Below are 16,523 nucleotides of genomic sequence, written 5' to 3' on the forward strand. Positions count from 1 at the left end.
TAGAAATAAAAACTGATTCCAGAAACATTAAAATGTAAAAGTCTTCCCTGACGTTTCTTGGAGAGCAGGAAAGGGGAAATTATATCACATACCACACACACACGCACGCACGCACGCACGCACACAGAGTCTCTTGTTCCTAAAATCCTCTTAACCCATCAATTTCACCCAAATCTCACATCACTTGACCGTTTCATAATCTCTCATTTCTGTTTCTCCAGCCTCCTCCCTGCCTGGAACTCTCCTGCTCTCCTACTTCCATTTTCAACACCTATACTTCAGCTAGATCTTTTCTTTCAGGGATAACTTCAGGTATTTCTTACCTGGGTCCATTTAGCCTTGCTACTCTCCACCCATTAGTAGATAAGTACAACAAAAATACTAGAGCCAAACAGTACAAACAGAATATTCCTTAGATGACTGTAGTAAGAAAAAGGATATAGATACTTAGAGTTTAGTATTATTCTCCCAGTACTCATGAAAATAATATGTTTTCAATCAGTAGAGTTCCAGGTACCGATCAGTAAAACACTAAAATGTTACTGGAATGTCATTATTAAAATAATAAAGATATCCTGAGAAATCCAATTAGCATTCATCTGACATCTGACTTGACAAAGGCTTAAGGGAGCATAATTCTGCTATAAAAGAGCATTACAACTATTTTGTTTTGCCTTCAAAATATCATTTCATATAAACACATGGTACATAAAGTTGGAATTATATTTATGACATAATTACAGGCATATTAATAGAAATATGTTTACATTTACAAGTATAGTCCTTTTTCAAATTAGATACTGTTGATAATAACAATCTACAAATAAAAATACTCAATATTGTTCATATTTATAGGCCATAAAATGTAGAGGATAAGATATACTCCTACTTTCTCATAAACGTGAAATAATGACAAAGGAGGAGCTTTATATGAAAGCATCAATACAGTTTAAATCCTCACGAGATCATGAGATATTGCAGTGGGTAAAAGAGTTCAGCTTTAAAGAAAATGTAGACATTCTTTCATTTTAAAAAAACTGAACAAGCTTCCGAAATGCCTAACCAGAACGCAACGGTAGAAAGAAAAGAACTGTGTCTCTTCTATCAACCAAAAAGTTGGTTTAAAAAAAAAGCTTAGTAGTAGAACAAATAAAAGAAAATGAAATTCAGTATCTAGGATGAGAATGTTTTCTAAGTTCAGCATTAACGTTGAAGAAATATTGAATTATGCTGCTTTGAAAGAACTGGATTCCACGTGCTGAAATTTTTCTTAAAATGAATTTTTTTTGAGTGTGTACAGTAGCAGTCTGTATTTGTTATGAGTTGCAGGAACCTGTATTCCAACTTAGGCAAGAGAAGAATTGCAGAAAAATATAACTTGGGAGAGAATGATGAACTTTATGACCTGCTTGCATAGCTGAAGAGAATAAACGCCTACCCACTTTTGCAAAGGGACCATGCTGCTGGCAACAAATAGCCAACATTTTATCACTTTTGATAAATTTTAGACGTGAATGGTGAATACATAGGGTGAGGACGGTCAGCTAAAAAGTCAATTGCTTCTGAAAAAGCTTTGTTCTGCTTGAGAAAAAGAGTAGCAGGCTTTGCAAGGCAGCCTCAAATCTAGCTTTGCGTGATCTTTCTTCCTGTGAACGCTACAGGTTTACTGTTTAACAATGAGCTTGGGGATTAGCCACATACCTACTTGCAGCACCTTTTTGTGGTCATCATATTTCCCATCATTTATTGTCCCCTACTATGCATGAACCAGTCATATGTCACGTGTCCCTATGCCCTTTTTCCCATTTCTTTTTTTTTTTTTTTTTTTTTTTTTTGCGGTACGCGGGCCTCTCACTGTTGTGGCCTCTCCCGTTGCGGAGCACAGGCTCGGGATGCGCAGGCTCAGCGGCCATGGCTCACGGGCCCAGCCGCTCCGCGGCATGTGGGATCTTCCCGGACCGGGGCACGAACCCGTGTACTCTGCATTGGCAGGCGGACTCTCAACCACTGCACCACCAGGGAAGCCTTTCCCATTTCATTTTTATGGCAACTCTTAGGTTTCATTATTCCCACTGGACAAGGAAGGATAGGAGAAGCCAAGGGAAGTTAAGTGACTGTCGAAGTCACACACCTTGTTCACGGCAAAGGTGGGTTTCAGATCTCAAGCCCTCTCTCTTCATTCCAGCTGCCTCACTGGGAACAGTTGTTAACTGTGTTTTGCTACAGATATTTCTTTATCTTACATGCAACTATACTGAGGGCTTCTTTTAGGCCAGAACCACGTTTCATGTACTTTGTCGCCCTCACAGCATCGTGTGGCCGGCAGTAATGATACTGTTGGGTAACGTGTATTGAGTGTAGTGTGCCGAGTGCAGTGACAGCTGTCCCAAGCACCTTGAGAAGATTATCACCCCCATTTCCACAGCTGGGAAAGGAAGGCAGGGAAGGAAAGCCACATGCAGCCAGTAGGTGCTAAGGCCAGGATTTGAAACAAATCAGTCCCTGGAGCCCTCTTAGGCAACCACTATACCTACAGTCTCCCTTGGACATAAGTAGGGGCTCTGATTGTGTTCGGTAATTTGATGAGCTAAGGAGGAAGAGAAGCCACAGCATTACAAGAAGCAAGATGCCACAGCATTTCACTGTAGCCACGGCCTGTAGACTTCAAAAGTCACTCAAAGAATAAAGAGCAAATCAAGAAGATTAATCTTTGCTAACAAGATCTTACATGAGTTAGCACTTAAGTTTCGCAATACATGATTTAATTCAATCTTCACAATAATATACCCATTTTGTGGATAAATAAACTCATGTTTAGAAGGTTTAATAAATTGTTAAGTTTGGATAGATCCTGAGCTAGAGCCTAAGTAAGTCTTCAGCTCTTACTCATAGTTTTTTCCATTATCCCAAGGTAATATCTACTCATCTTAAGTCAGTATTGTGGCCAAAAAAGCAACAGAACATACAAATGAATGCAGAGGAAACATTCACCTGCCTCCTTTTTCTCCTTGCATAGAGAGAGGTGATTACCTGTTTTCATGAAGTTGACTTTATGAAGCATAGAGGTAGGTGGGGCTGGGAGCCAAGCAATTACAGTTGTGCCACTAACTAGTGCCATTTTGAAACTATCGCCGTAGCTACAGCTACGGGATAAGGGCTAAGTGAGATAAGTAGGCCACTTCAAAGCACCTGGAAATACCAGTCTGTAGCATAAAAGGAAGTTAGCAAATTTAGTGAAGATAATCGGTGAGCTCAATCTGGCTCCAACGTCTGGACTCTTAATCCCCACTCTTAAGCTAGTCTCAATGGGAAGCCAGCTGAGTCACTGACAGATCCAGGGGATATCATCTGGAGCTGGTGACAGCTCCTCCCTGCTCAGCCACCAGAAGATAAGCTTTTATAGAACACTAACTGCTACATATAACTACATGCATGCATTAAATGAGACACCTTCTCTCGCCCTCAAAAACCTTAAATATAGTTGGGAAGGAATGATTAGCAGCGAACCCAACAGTAGAGGAATAAGGGCTAAGCTTTGTGAAACAAGCCAGGAACATGACTGTGTCTTTGAAAGGAGAAGAGACTCAAAGCCCTTTGTGATGGAAACCATTAAGTTTGAGTTACTTCTATTTTTAGGGAGATGCGAACTCAGCCTTATGGAATTGCATGAGTCAACCATTGGAGACATTTCTGAATTGTCACCACATCCTCGTACACAGATCCTCTGTCCTGCTCTACACATTATTACTTGGCCAACTTTTTGAAATTGTGAGCAATATCCCAAACCACAAGTACACTTTTTTATGAATGTATTTAGGCTGAATGAATCTAGAGAAAACAGAATGTGAAGGAAAGCCCATATTGTGCCTTTAAGTATTATGTATTACCAAGTTATGATTTTTAAAATAATATCAGCAATTTATTATGCCAAATTCTGATTCATATTTATCTATGCAGATCCAACACTTGATACCATTTTACCTTCAGTTTTTTACTGGGAGTGTTTATGACCAAGTCTTGTAGTACTTGCTGCCACAAAGAAAATAAGCATAGGTTATTCTGATCTCACTCAACCAGGTATACCAACATGTAATCTTTCTCATATCTTAGGAATGAGTATCATGAATTCAAAAGGGGCTCCAGATGGCATCCAGAAAGCTCATATTTTATGAATCACCTATTCTGCCTAATCATAAAATATATTTTTTATATATATTTAAAATAGATCTTCCTTGTAGTATGGGAAAAAGCTAAGTTTGCTCAAATAGTTTGACAATTTGAAATTCAAATGATGAGTTGCTTTATGAATCACATTATATATAACATTTTGTGTCTATCATGTAAATATTTATTGTGAAATACCAAGATTTGGAAAGAGGAAACAATTTACAAAGCAGAAATATGAAGAGTAAGTTTTCCTTTTCTTTAAAAATGTAATGCCTTAAAATAATTTGTTTAAAAGAAGGTAGGTAAAGAAAGCCCTTAGTGCAGAAAACACAAAAAACTGAATCTGCATGTAATGAGGAAGTTAATTCATTTATTGACAATATTTGCTAAATTTGTAGAATCATAGAATTCCAGAGCTTGGAAATACCAACTCTCAATGAAAAAATGGTCCAGAAAAATTAAATGACTTGCTCAAGTTCTTAACAGAAAAATCTTAAGTTTTGAGAAGACCTCAAAGGTCATATAATCTAGTCACCATCTAATACTTATTTTCCCACCTGAAACATGGGGTTAATTAAGGCTTGAGCTACTATCCAAGAGCGTAGTTTAATCGCAACACATTACATAATTTTGTAAATTAAAAGAGAAATGCCATTCTTCATGAAAACTTTGTAAATGGAGGAATTCTACAAGTAATACATGGTACGTATATATTGCCTTGGTCAGCAGAAGCAGCAAGTACCACCATTCTGGGTGCATTCCAAGAATTTGGTATGTATACGTGAGGCACTGGTCTTCACATGCAGATGAATTTGCTTCCCAAGAAGGATGAAAGTGTGTGAAGCCCTCCGAAAGGCTGTTCCAAGTGCTCTGGAAGAGGAGATCAATGATCCTTAGGTTTTAGGAAAGGAAAAAAAAACCTGCCACAATGCAAATAAATTGCTTTGTATCACCCAACATCAAAAATGCACAACCAGATTTGGAAGCAGGAGAAAGAGTCAAATATCGAAGAAAGATGATTTTTTTAAAAGCCTTTCATCGCTTCCACTCGTTATACCTTTCTCCCATTGCTGTTTCCCCTCTGTCCCTGTCATCACCACCACCACACCATCTACCATCCCCAAAGTGGGGGAAGACCTTTAAAAAACTAAGGTTATTAAGTTTGATTTCTTCATGTATAAAATGAGACTATCATTAGATTATTTAGATTATTTCTGCTGTTCCTTCCAGTTCTACAGTGCTAAGGCTAGTGATTCCAATTACATTAGACAAAATGCAGACTTATTAATAATCTAAACATATTTATATTGATGACCTTAAAGTAACTCTTTGAGAAACTGCTCACCAATCCAGGTCAACCAGATTTCACTAAAGTACAGAAACAAAATGCATAACCAAAACAAACTAAAAACCTCATAATATATTTCCTCAAAGTATGAACAAACCCTCCTGATCACTCAGGTATTTTTATAGGTTAAGCGTATTATGAAATCCACCTGTAAGAGAACATACAGTTACTTTTTTAATCTTTCTGGGTTTTTTTGTGATGTGTATTGCTTATTTCAAATAAATCAAAACCCAAATTTCAATCTCTTTATCCTTTCTGTAGCCATTTACTTTATTACAAAAAAGGCAAAGTGATACTTTGGCATGCAAAGAACAATAAATTAACAAAACTACATTTATCATAGCATGAGCATACAAAACTTTTGCATCACTGAAAATTACCGTTTCTTAGAAGAGCTTTTATTTCCAGAAGAAACAAAATGCATGTGAAAGAAAGAAAATTTAGAAATACTTTTCTTGGACCAAGTTGTCTTTTATATTTTAATCTTGTTTGTAACAGTGATGACACAAAAGGGACTGTGGAATTCAGAAGCTCCCGACGTTTTTCTTACTTTCTTTTTACACTGCTTTTCATTCCTGGCAGAAAATTATACGAATTCAAGTTCTAGTATATGATGGGATGAATCCTATTTCAGAAAATGAGTCTTTACATGGCAAAGCTTGAAGAAGTAGCATTTGATTTCCAAAACAAAAGCAGTTTTCATGGCATATCTACATTAACCTGAGGATTTCTTCCACACTATTTACCTGCCTCAAGAATGGACGCTGAAGATAATTACACAGTGGAAGCCGTAATATTAAGAGGTTTCACATTCATCTCAAAGGCTCCAGTACTCTCACATACTTGCAGAGATACTCAATCAATGGTATCGCTCAATTTTTTAAATATCAGTGGCAATTCTAAACCTTGACAATATTTACATTTCCTATATTTTTAAATATATATTTGTTCATTCTATTCCCTTTGACACAAAGTGACTGTAGGACACATTACTTAAGTGTGACTAACAAGGTCACAAGACTTGTTTTCATTCAGGGGAAAAAAATTTACCTGACTGCTCAGTTTTTGTTCGCTAAGCCAGTTACCTAAGCTTTTAATACACAGGTTTTGAATGGATGACTAAAACCAAACTCTAATAAATATGATTTAAAAATCCAACTTTTAGAGCACTATTGAGTAAATGTTACATTCTGTTGCATTTTACAAAGTTTCATTTAAGACTCTAGAATTCTTAGGTTTTGGGAAGCAAGCAAAATGCTGGCTCCTACATGAGGCTTTTGTGGCCTTTTCCTGAAATATTGTCTATTAATCATTTATATGCCATTCATTTCCTAAGAAAGAATTTAGAAAAAGTGCTCTAAGGACAATTTGTATACTACCCAGATAAGGATTCTATTCAATGGAAACTTAATAAGTATTATTTGGCAATAACAGCAAGTTAAATACTTCTTTTATTTGCAGTTGATGCTAGTAACTATTACAAGTAGTAAGGGTTTTGTAAGACGCACTTAGAACTAAAACAACAGCATGGGACTCTTTAAATGTGTAGAAACTTTACACCGTTCCAAGGGAGTTGAGGTTTATGGGCAAACTTCAAGAACTATGCTTTCGACTTTTGGCAAATTTTCAGATTGGTAGAGGAATTAAATCAGGATATAACTGATAAGGCTTAATCACACAAATTACTGCAGAGTCCCCGCTTAATCGGACTGTGTTTCTTCTCAGTGTTCTGTATTAATTAGCATATTCCATTATCTGAATACAGGCAACCCCATCTTGTAATCATAGAGAGGCTTCTCTTTGAAATCATTGTTTGTATTCTCAGCATCTAAACCACTGGTTAATTCATGGGGAAATTCAACTGACCTATTAAGTGAGATAAAGTCATGTGAATCTTATATTACAGGTTTTTTGTTTTGCGCTTGTAATAAAAGTCTTGCATTTTTCATTTCTGGAAGTTCCTGCTTTCACTGAGAACATAATAAGGAATTCACCATATATGTAGTTTTATACTTCCTTATGCAACACAAAAACATGAATCATAGTCAGACTTAATTCTAAAATCCATGTGAAGGAGAAGCCAGGGCTTATTTTCTAGAGAAAGGCTACATGTTACAACAAAGTGAAAAAGGAAGCCAACATCCTCATCATCGATGACCAAAACATTTTTGATTCTAGAATTTATACCACAAATGCAATAGTCAGTCTGCATAAGAAGTATGTTTTGCTGAATTAAGAATGGATGCAAAATATTTTTTTACTCTTCAACCAAAAAATTAAAAAATAATGGGAAGAGATTTAAATCACTTGGGTGTCACATTCAGCCATTGTGGAGACACAATTCAGAGAACATCATGGCAGCCCTCAAATGGAGGTTGCCTCCCCATCAGGAGACTGAAGGGAAGGGGAGAAAAGAGTCATTCCTCTACGAGAACTCCACTCAGCCAGATGCATGGTCTCTCTGTTCTTTCACTCTGGCTTTGTCTCATTTAAGTCCCAACCAATTTAGCTATCATCCTAGGCTTGTGACTACTGGTGACTTAAGAAAAAGACATCCCTCGGTACCCAGAATTAGGCTTGCTGATAAAATCTTGAATTGCAGACAGAATAAAGTGCTCCCATTACCCCTGTAAACCACAGCGTAAACCAAACCACAGTTTGGTCTCCATGTAGAACTACAAGAATTTCTTTACCAGGGGAAAGATAAAAGAACAAGACCCTGCATGACACAGCGGAATTCTCATTAAACTCAACAGGTGCTTGGCCTGGAATCAAGAGTAAGGTGAGGTCCCAAATTGATACAATTTACTGCTTTTATTACAATTTTGATCACAAGGACTGATTCATGTCACCCAATTTCTTTTCCTTGTCACCATTGTTTTTCCAAGAATCAATGGAATTGAAATTTAAGAGCCTCATATGTTTCTGTAAAATCCAATGATGGGTTGTACAGCTTTGACCTTCTTAAATGTTCCTTTATTTGATTTGATATCTATTCCTACAGAAAAAGTATGCTGCTCTGGCTGATGAAAATATTAATCTTTCAGAACCTCCCTGGTTATTATAGCTTAGGAGATCATAATCCTTGTGGGGAGATGTGAGTGGAATAAATACAAACCGAATCCATATTTATTTGGATTAGCATTACATCATCATGTCAGAAATATCTAGAACATTACTTCATATCAGTGATCTTCTGGGATGTTAAAATAGATCTTGAAAAATTAGAGATTTCTTTTTCATGTAAATGTTGAATTCTCAATTACATATTCATCAAGCTAAGGTTTTTTTAGGGTCCAAATTGAAGCCAGTATAGTATGCAAATGTTTTAAATAGAATCATTTTAGTCTATTTCATCTTTCAAGAAGAAAATCACAGTGACGGAACTCCTGAAGTATTTCTAAACGGGATGATAGATTTGACTTTTAGAAGATAATCTGACCTCAGGCTCTAGGACCTCAAAGCAATCAGACTACCAAACACAATACACATACACACACACACACAATAACACAATACGGCCAAAAGCAAGTTAAGATGAGCTGCGGGAGCTTAATTTATGACATGGATAAAGAAGGCATCAAAAAAAGAGCTTATAGGTAACGGATTCCCATCTATTTAAAGACACATAATAGGAGGCACAGAGAGAAGTCAGATCTAGGAGATCAGTGGTAGAGTGTGAGTTCAGTGTTTAATGACTGTGGGTGTAAGTCTTGAGTCTTTTTAGAATCAATTAGCAGAGTACCCTGTTTCTCCCATTACCTATCATTTAAACCCTGGCAACAGCAACGAAGACTGCCAGGAATGTCCACAACTATCGCCCCCAGCTTGCCAGATCCTAAAGATGCCCCTACCTGGAAATGACAGCGTTTTTTCCCAAAGAAAGAGGTGCTGCTTTTTTTTTTTTTCTTTCTTTTTTCTTTTTGCGGTACGCGGGCCTCTCACTGTTGTGGCCCCTCCCGTTGCGGAGCACAGGCTCCGGACGCGCAGGCTCAGCGGCCATGGCTCACGGGGCCCAGCCGCTCTGCGGCATGTGGGATCTTCCCGGACCGGGGCACGAGCCCGTGTCCCCTGCATCGGCAGGCGGACTCTCAACCACTGCGCCACCAGGGAAGCCCAAAAGAGGTGCTTTTAATTCACTGCTTATATAAATTGGAAAGCTTCAAATAAAAAAATGTTGTCAATGAAATCTCTTAGAAACCAATGCAAATCTACTTGCTGTAAAATCATTGCAAGGAACTTATATCCTGCATTCTGTATATCATCTAACTTTGTCCTTTACTTTCTTGCCAGAGACCTTTCAAAAGAAGAAATTTAGGTTGACTCCAAACTGAGTAACTTAGGACTTGCCAAGAAACCCCACCCCCACCCGCTACTGGACTAAAATGATCAATGATTGCAGGTAAAACATGAGAAAGGAAAGGAGGAAAATCAATGTGCTAACAGACCCTGAGCATCCCTCATCAGAGCCCCCAAAACACAAATCCACGGTCAGGCAACGAGTGCCTTGGATGACTCTGTTCTTATGGTTAGCACTGCTATATGGGAACACAGACCAGTAGCGCATCCAGAGATTATGAGATATTTTCTTCCAAAGTAGTATATTAATGACATTTTCAGAGCATTCCTTAACTGTCTTTCACATGTTAACAGGAAGTCTAATGCATATTATTTCTTTTTTATACTCTGCATTAGCCAAAACTGAGTCAAATAAAATTTTGCCCAGAATGAATAAATGGAAGATATTTTTGTGATACTACTGATTATAAATCAAAAAACAACAAAGTAAGTATGAGAGCTCATATTGATGGTCGTTCCCACACAAGCCAGGTAAAAAAAAAAATTGAACATTTTTAAAACACTTAATTTTAATTATTCAAGCCTTTCAAAAGTAACGGAGTATATTGTCATAAATAATATAGATTATTGTCTTGTTGAAACACAAAGTGTATAAAATTAAGATGTATTTGAAATTTTGAGCAAAGGGCTTAGAGCTTGTGATATATATTTAGAAGAATGGGAGAAATAATTTTATATGTATATACATATATATGTGTGTGTGTCTATTTCATATTTTACTAAGTAAACAAAATCTCTGCTATTTTAATCTATGCCAAGATCTAATCTGATAATTAAGTCTCTAGTACGGATTGTATTGTTCTCCTCAACCACTCTTTGTTCCTCGAGGGAGAAGCACAATCTCCAGATTCACACACACACACACACACACACACACACACACACACACACACAAAAGCCAAAAAAAAAATTGAGAAAATTTAGGTGATTGCCTGCCAAAATATATCATCCTTAAAATAATAATCCAAATAACTGATGCAAAAGTATTTTTTTCCTAAAATACCTAGATAATTACCACTTTCTCTTTTTACCTCATTAGCTGGAATATGAGTGTGTAAGGATATATTTACTCATATAATAAAATATACATATACTTAAAGTTCCCTTTGAGAAACTGTTCCTGTGTTTTCTAGCCATCTCTGTACCAAGTAAAATCCACACGTAAAAGAAAAGTTACATTTTCTTTCTATAATCCCCTACACTTACCTATAGCCATGCAGTCAATAAAGTTAAACAACAAATGCCAAAGAAAAAATGGGAAAGAAAAATGTCTTGAACTTGTCATTTTAAAAATCAGTAATAATATGCATTATTTTCTAGTTAGAGACAATATGTAGATGGTGAAGTTAAGTGTAATACACCTGAGCAAATTCTTAGGGAAGTGAATAACATTAGCAGCAAAGCGTTTAGAGTCAGGCAGACCTACATTCAAACTAAACTCCACACTTTATCATCTACTGCACATCGGGCAAGCTACACCACCTCTCTGAGTCTTTTAATTTCATCTGTAAATCTGGACTAATTATAGTACCTCTCATCATATTGTTGAGATGATTAAATGAGAAAATACATGCAACCAGCTAGCACCATGCCTGGTACATTGTTTGTTCTCAACAAATCGCAGCTGTTGCCATTATTCATAGTTCATTGTAGCCATTTAGAAGAATGGAAAAAATATCAGCGTTCATACACCATTAGGTTAAGTGGATATTGCTATAAAATCATTACGCATCATGTGGGTTGAATTTTAAATGAATTTACTAGAGAAATACACTTACCTGTAAACATTAATAGTAAATAGCAAATGCAAGCAACAATGAAAAACATTATATGGAATTACCTATCTCTTCTCACATCCTTACAAACATGCACGCTCTGCTTGGTGTTGGGTGTAGTGAAAAGATTAATATATGCTGATTTCCAAAAACCAATGAAGAAAATGATTGTCAAAGTATGAAATTACAATACTGAAATCTTAATAACATGTTTCTAATAGCATTCACATTTGCTTGGGATTTGTTTTATTGTCAATAAAAAAGTTTATTCAAATTATATATATTTCTGTACCTCAACCCATGGTCTATTTTCTGCAAGGCCAGCTCATCCTAGATGTGCTGGACTGAGTTTTAGCAACCCTTTTTCTGGAAAGCTTCCCTTGGCTACCCAACCATTAGGATCTCTCACTCTCTTCCATCTACCCTTGACTCCAAATTTAGGTATTCTTTTCTAACAATTCATCTTTCATAAAGTCCCCTGCATCTTCCCTTTCCTTTTCCTCTGCACTACCCTTTCCCCAAACCACACTGCATTACCTGCTGAACTTTATTCAACTGTTTCTTAAGTGTGTCTCCTAGCGATGGACCTTTCCTGCATAAAACGGCCAAATAGGTCTAAGAAGAGCTTTTATCAGGTAATTCCACTTTCAAAACGTTCAATGGCTTCCTGTTGCTAGGATGACTCGTAATAGCCAAACGTTTCGAACGTGAATGGGGATGTTATTAATGTTACTAATGGGCTTAAACCAGAACGATGCAGGCAAGCCAGGACTTACAGTGAACCAACCCATTGCCAACTCTGTGCTTTTCAAACTTTCTCACCTAAATATTCCTCAGGGTGGACTCAAAACTAAACTCTCAAATTCAAATTTCTTTTAAGTTTACACATTTAAAATTCTTGAAATTCTAACATTCTTGTATATATCCATGTTTTAATGTACACATAATGTTTTTAAGTCCCAGCAACCCTTTTACATGAGCAAAATTTCAGAACATCTTACCCAAAATCTTGGAGCCAAATTGACCTCAAAGAAGACTTACACAACTTCTAAAAACCCTTTGTAGTGTAGTCTATGAAAAAGCTGTCTCCTGAAACACAGAGAAGGCCATTCGCAAAGACCTGGAATTGAATTATGCTCCCTGAAGTTGAGTTGAGTCATCCATCCTTATGTAAACTCACTGTTCCACTCACAAAAGTTTTCCATATGGTCTCTTTGTAAACCCATTTCCATGTCAGCAATAACAAATATACCTCCTCTCTTCTTTGCTTTCCTCAACCCTACTCAGTCTTATGACCCTGGTCCATTTGCTCTGGTTACCATATAAAATACAAGGTACCCAGTTAAATTTGAATTTCGCAAAAGCAAGGAATGGTTTTCAGTATGTCCCGTGCAATATTTGGATTAAAACTGAACTAGGTATTGGTATTTTTGTTTGCTAAATCTGGCAACTCTAACTGTAAAGCCATTGCTGACTACCCTCCCTACAGCCCCAGGGCTTTGAGGTTCTTCTGAATTTCTAGTACAAATCATCTACCTCTATTTGACACTTACCCTATTTTGCATGTGTTTCTATTGCTTTTTATATCCATATACTTCATTTCCCTGACTTGAAAGCTCCTTAAGAATGAGGACACATATATTGTATCTCTTTTTAATTTCATAATGCTTCACAGAAACTCTTGACCATAGGTGGTGATCATAAATATTGATACTTGTCAATTGAGAGATTGATTTAAAATCAGGGCTTCCCTGGTGGCGCAGTGGTTGAGAGTCCGCCTGCCGATGCAGGGGACACGGGTTCATGCCCCGGTCTGGGAAGATCCCACATGCCGCGGAGCGGCTGGGCCGGTGAGCCATGGTCACTGAGCCTGTGCGTGCGGATCCTGTGCTCCACAACGGGAGATCAGTGAGCAAAATAGCCAACAACTATTTATTAAGGAACTGCTTTCTGTTCCATTCAGAACTATGCTGTAAATTATTTAATAAATGAGTAAGATGCAACACTTGCCTTCAAAGAGTTTAGTTTAGTAAACAAAACTTACGCATCAGAAACCAGTAGTGAATGACCTGAAACAGTATATAATCAAGTATAACAGTGTATAATCATGATTATGTAGTATAGCCTACTAAGGACAACAGGGGATGAATGTGGGAGTACCCCCGAAGAGAGGGAAACGCTGAAGAGGGGTGATCTGAATTGGGATTCAGATCTTGGGAAGGATGGAGATGAGTGGAGACGATTAGGAAGGGTAATGCCGTCTGGGGAAAGTCTTGGGCAACTGCAGCAAGTGGAAAGGAGACCCATCTTCACAGTATGCCTTTGCTGCATGGAAACAATCAGAATTTGCTTGCGCTGTGGTTGCAACTGGTTTTACGGGGTTCCATAGGATTCAGAGCAACTATATCAGCGAAAATCTATGCAATGACTACTACTGGATAGAGTCGTGCCATGTAGAGTCACAGGCCCTGATGTTTTAAAAAAATAATCAAAGTAAGGATGCTGTTAAAGAAATCACCCATGGAGATGAGCTGGGGTTTGTCCCCAGACCACCTAAGAGAGGAAAGAACAAACATTTTTATCAGTCACAGTTATATATTACACATGGGCTCTAAATGTGTTGGTTCCTGACAACGTTTACACCTTTATCAATCTTAATTAGATCAGTGACCTTACTGAAAATTGGTGAACTTCATTTACAGGAAACTGAGGACAGATGTTGAGGAATGTTTTCTTCAGTAGGAATTCATTTGCTTTTACAGCTTTAATCTGCTACCTCTCTATAAAATGGAAAATCTTTTTTTATTGAAGTATAGTTGATTTACAATATTGTGTTAGTTTTAGTTTCAGGTGTACAGAAAAGTGATTCTGTTTTATATTTTTTTCGGATTATTTTCCATTATAGGTTATTACAAGATATTGAATATTGTTCCCTGTGCTATACAGTAAATCCTTGTTGCTTATCTATTTTATGCATAGTAGTTTTTAATCTGTTAATCCCATACTCCTAATTTATCCCTGCCCCCTCCCTTTCCCCTTTGGTAACCATAAGTTTGTTTTCTATGTCTGTGAGTCTGTTTCTGTTTTAGATTAGATAGTCTGTTTCTGTTTTAGATTAGATAGTCTGTTTCTGTTTTAGATTAGATTAGATTTCTGATATAGATTCTTTTGTATTATTCTTTAGATTCCACACATAAGAGACATCGTATAATATTTATCTTTGTCTGACTTACTTCATTTAGTATGATATTCTCTATGTCCATCCAGGTTGCTGCAAATGGCAGTATTTCTTTTTTATGGCTGAGTAATTTTCTATTATATATATATATACACTCCCTACATCTTCTTAAACCAGTCACTGGTTGATGGGAACTTGGGTTGTTTCCATGTCTTGGCTATTGTAAATAGTGCTGCTATGAACATTGGGGTGCATATATCTTTCCAAATTAGAGTTTTCATCTTTTCTGGATATCCAGGAATGGGATTCCTGAATCATACGGTATTTCTATTTCAGTTTTTTTAAGGCAACTCCATACTGTTTTCCATAGTGGCTGCACCAATTTACATCCCTACCAGCAGTATAGAAAGGTTCCCTTTTCTATGAGACAGAATATCTTTTATTTTGCTTTTGGATTGCCTTTCCCTAATAAAGTTGATGTCTTTAACATGTGCTTCTAATATGTGCTTAATTTTGCAAAATATTTTGGGTACCATTTGGTGTCCTCTTACCAGAAAAAGGTACAAGCCTACAAAGTCTTGCTGTTTTGGTTTTAATCAGTTCGTGGAATTAAATGCATTGAACCACAAAATGCTTTTATGTGACAGATATTGTGATTCACGCTGAACATCCATGTGAAGATAGGCTTGGACCTTTATAAGTGACATAATTTTATTTATAGACACATAGGACAAAGAAATATGGTTTCAGCCTTCTAGAATTCCAAAGGCATCCAGTAAAAATCTCTCAGAATGGGTGTTGGCAGGACTATTCTGGCACAAGGCAAATTGTGTTGCTTATTTTAAGGAAATAAGCTAAATAGGATGGAGATTCCTTTAGAGAGATGCTCTGGATGTATTAGGTTGAACCATATGCAGTATGACACTATTGGTCTTTGTGTATGGTTCAACGGTGTGCGAGCATGTCTAGCCCTCTTGGCACATTGAATCTCATTCTGAAAGTAGAGCTAGAAGAAAGCCTCTTGGCAATCTTAAGACAGATTGATTTACTACATTTTATCCAGAGATCCCAACTTTGTCACTGGCCATATATGACTTCAGCCTCTGTGAGCCATTTCATTTGCAAAATTGATGGTAAAATGGGTGGACAGTTGACTAAATGATCGCTTAGAATCTTCCCAACCTAAATTTCTGTAGCTCTAAAACATCCAGATACTGAATCTGTTTCCTACTGGCTAACCAAAGATGCACCTGGCAATAATGCCCAAACAATCTTCTGCAGATTCTCGCCTTGCCAAGGTACTCCTCTTCCATGGGTTACATAATGATCAGAAGATCCTGCCAAGAGGTACATGCTCCCTGTGAGGTTCAATATGTTAGGACATCACCATTTGTTTATACTTTCTCACAAGTCAGTGCACATTGTCTCTATTATTTTTCTTCCATTTTCCTTAATTTATTAATTTTGCTAATTATATAACCAACAAAGGTGAGAGGATCCCACCTCTTTATCCCCATCTGGTCGTCACTTGTCCCGGTGATGACCAACGTGATAAGAGGCCCTCTAAGGTTGCCTAGACAGGAGACCTCTTGAAGGACAAAGGGGAAAATGAAATGGGGGCGGTGGGGGGAGTGAAGGGGGAGGAAGGTCTGAACTCCAGCAGCTGCTTGGCATCCACACTGAGTGTGCAGAGAGG

General features: G+C 37.3%; 1 protein-coding gene across 1 annotated transcript in view; it reads left to right on the forward strand.

Moving 5' to 3' along the window:
• The window catches only part of STMN2 (stathmin 2), a 53,616-nt gene that overhangs the window by 12,036 nt on the left and 25,057 nt on the right, over nucleotides 1-16,523 (forward strand). The gene's annotated exons all lie outside the window — the stretch shown is intronic.

Source organism: Orcinus orca, chromosome 17 (genome assembly GCF_937001465.1).
Source record: "Orcinus orca chromosome 17, mOrcOrc1.1, whole genome shotgun sequence".
NCBI classification, from domain to species: domain Eukaryota; kingdom Metazoa; phylum Chordata; class Mammalia; order Artiodactyla; family Delphinidae; genus Orcinus; species Orcinus orca.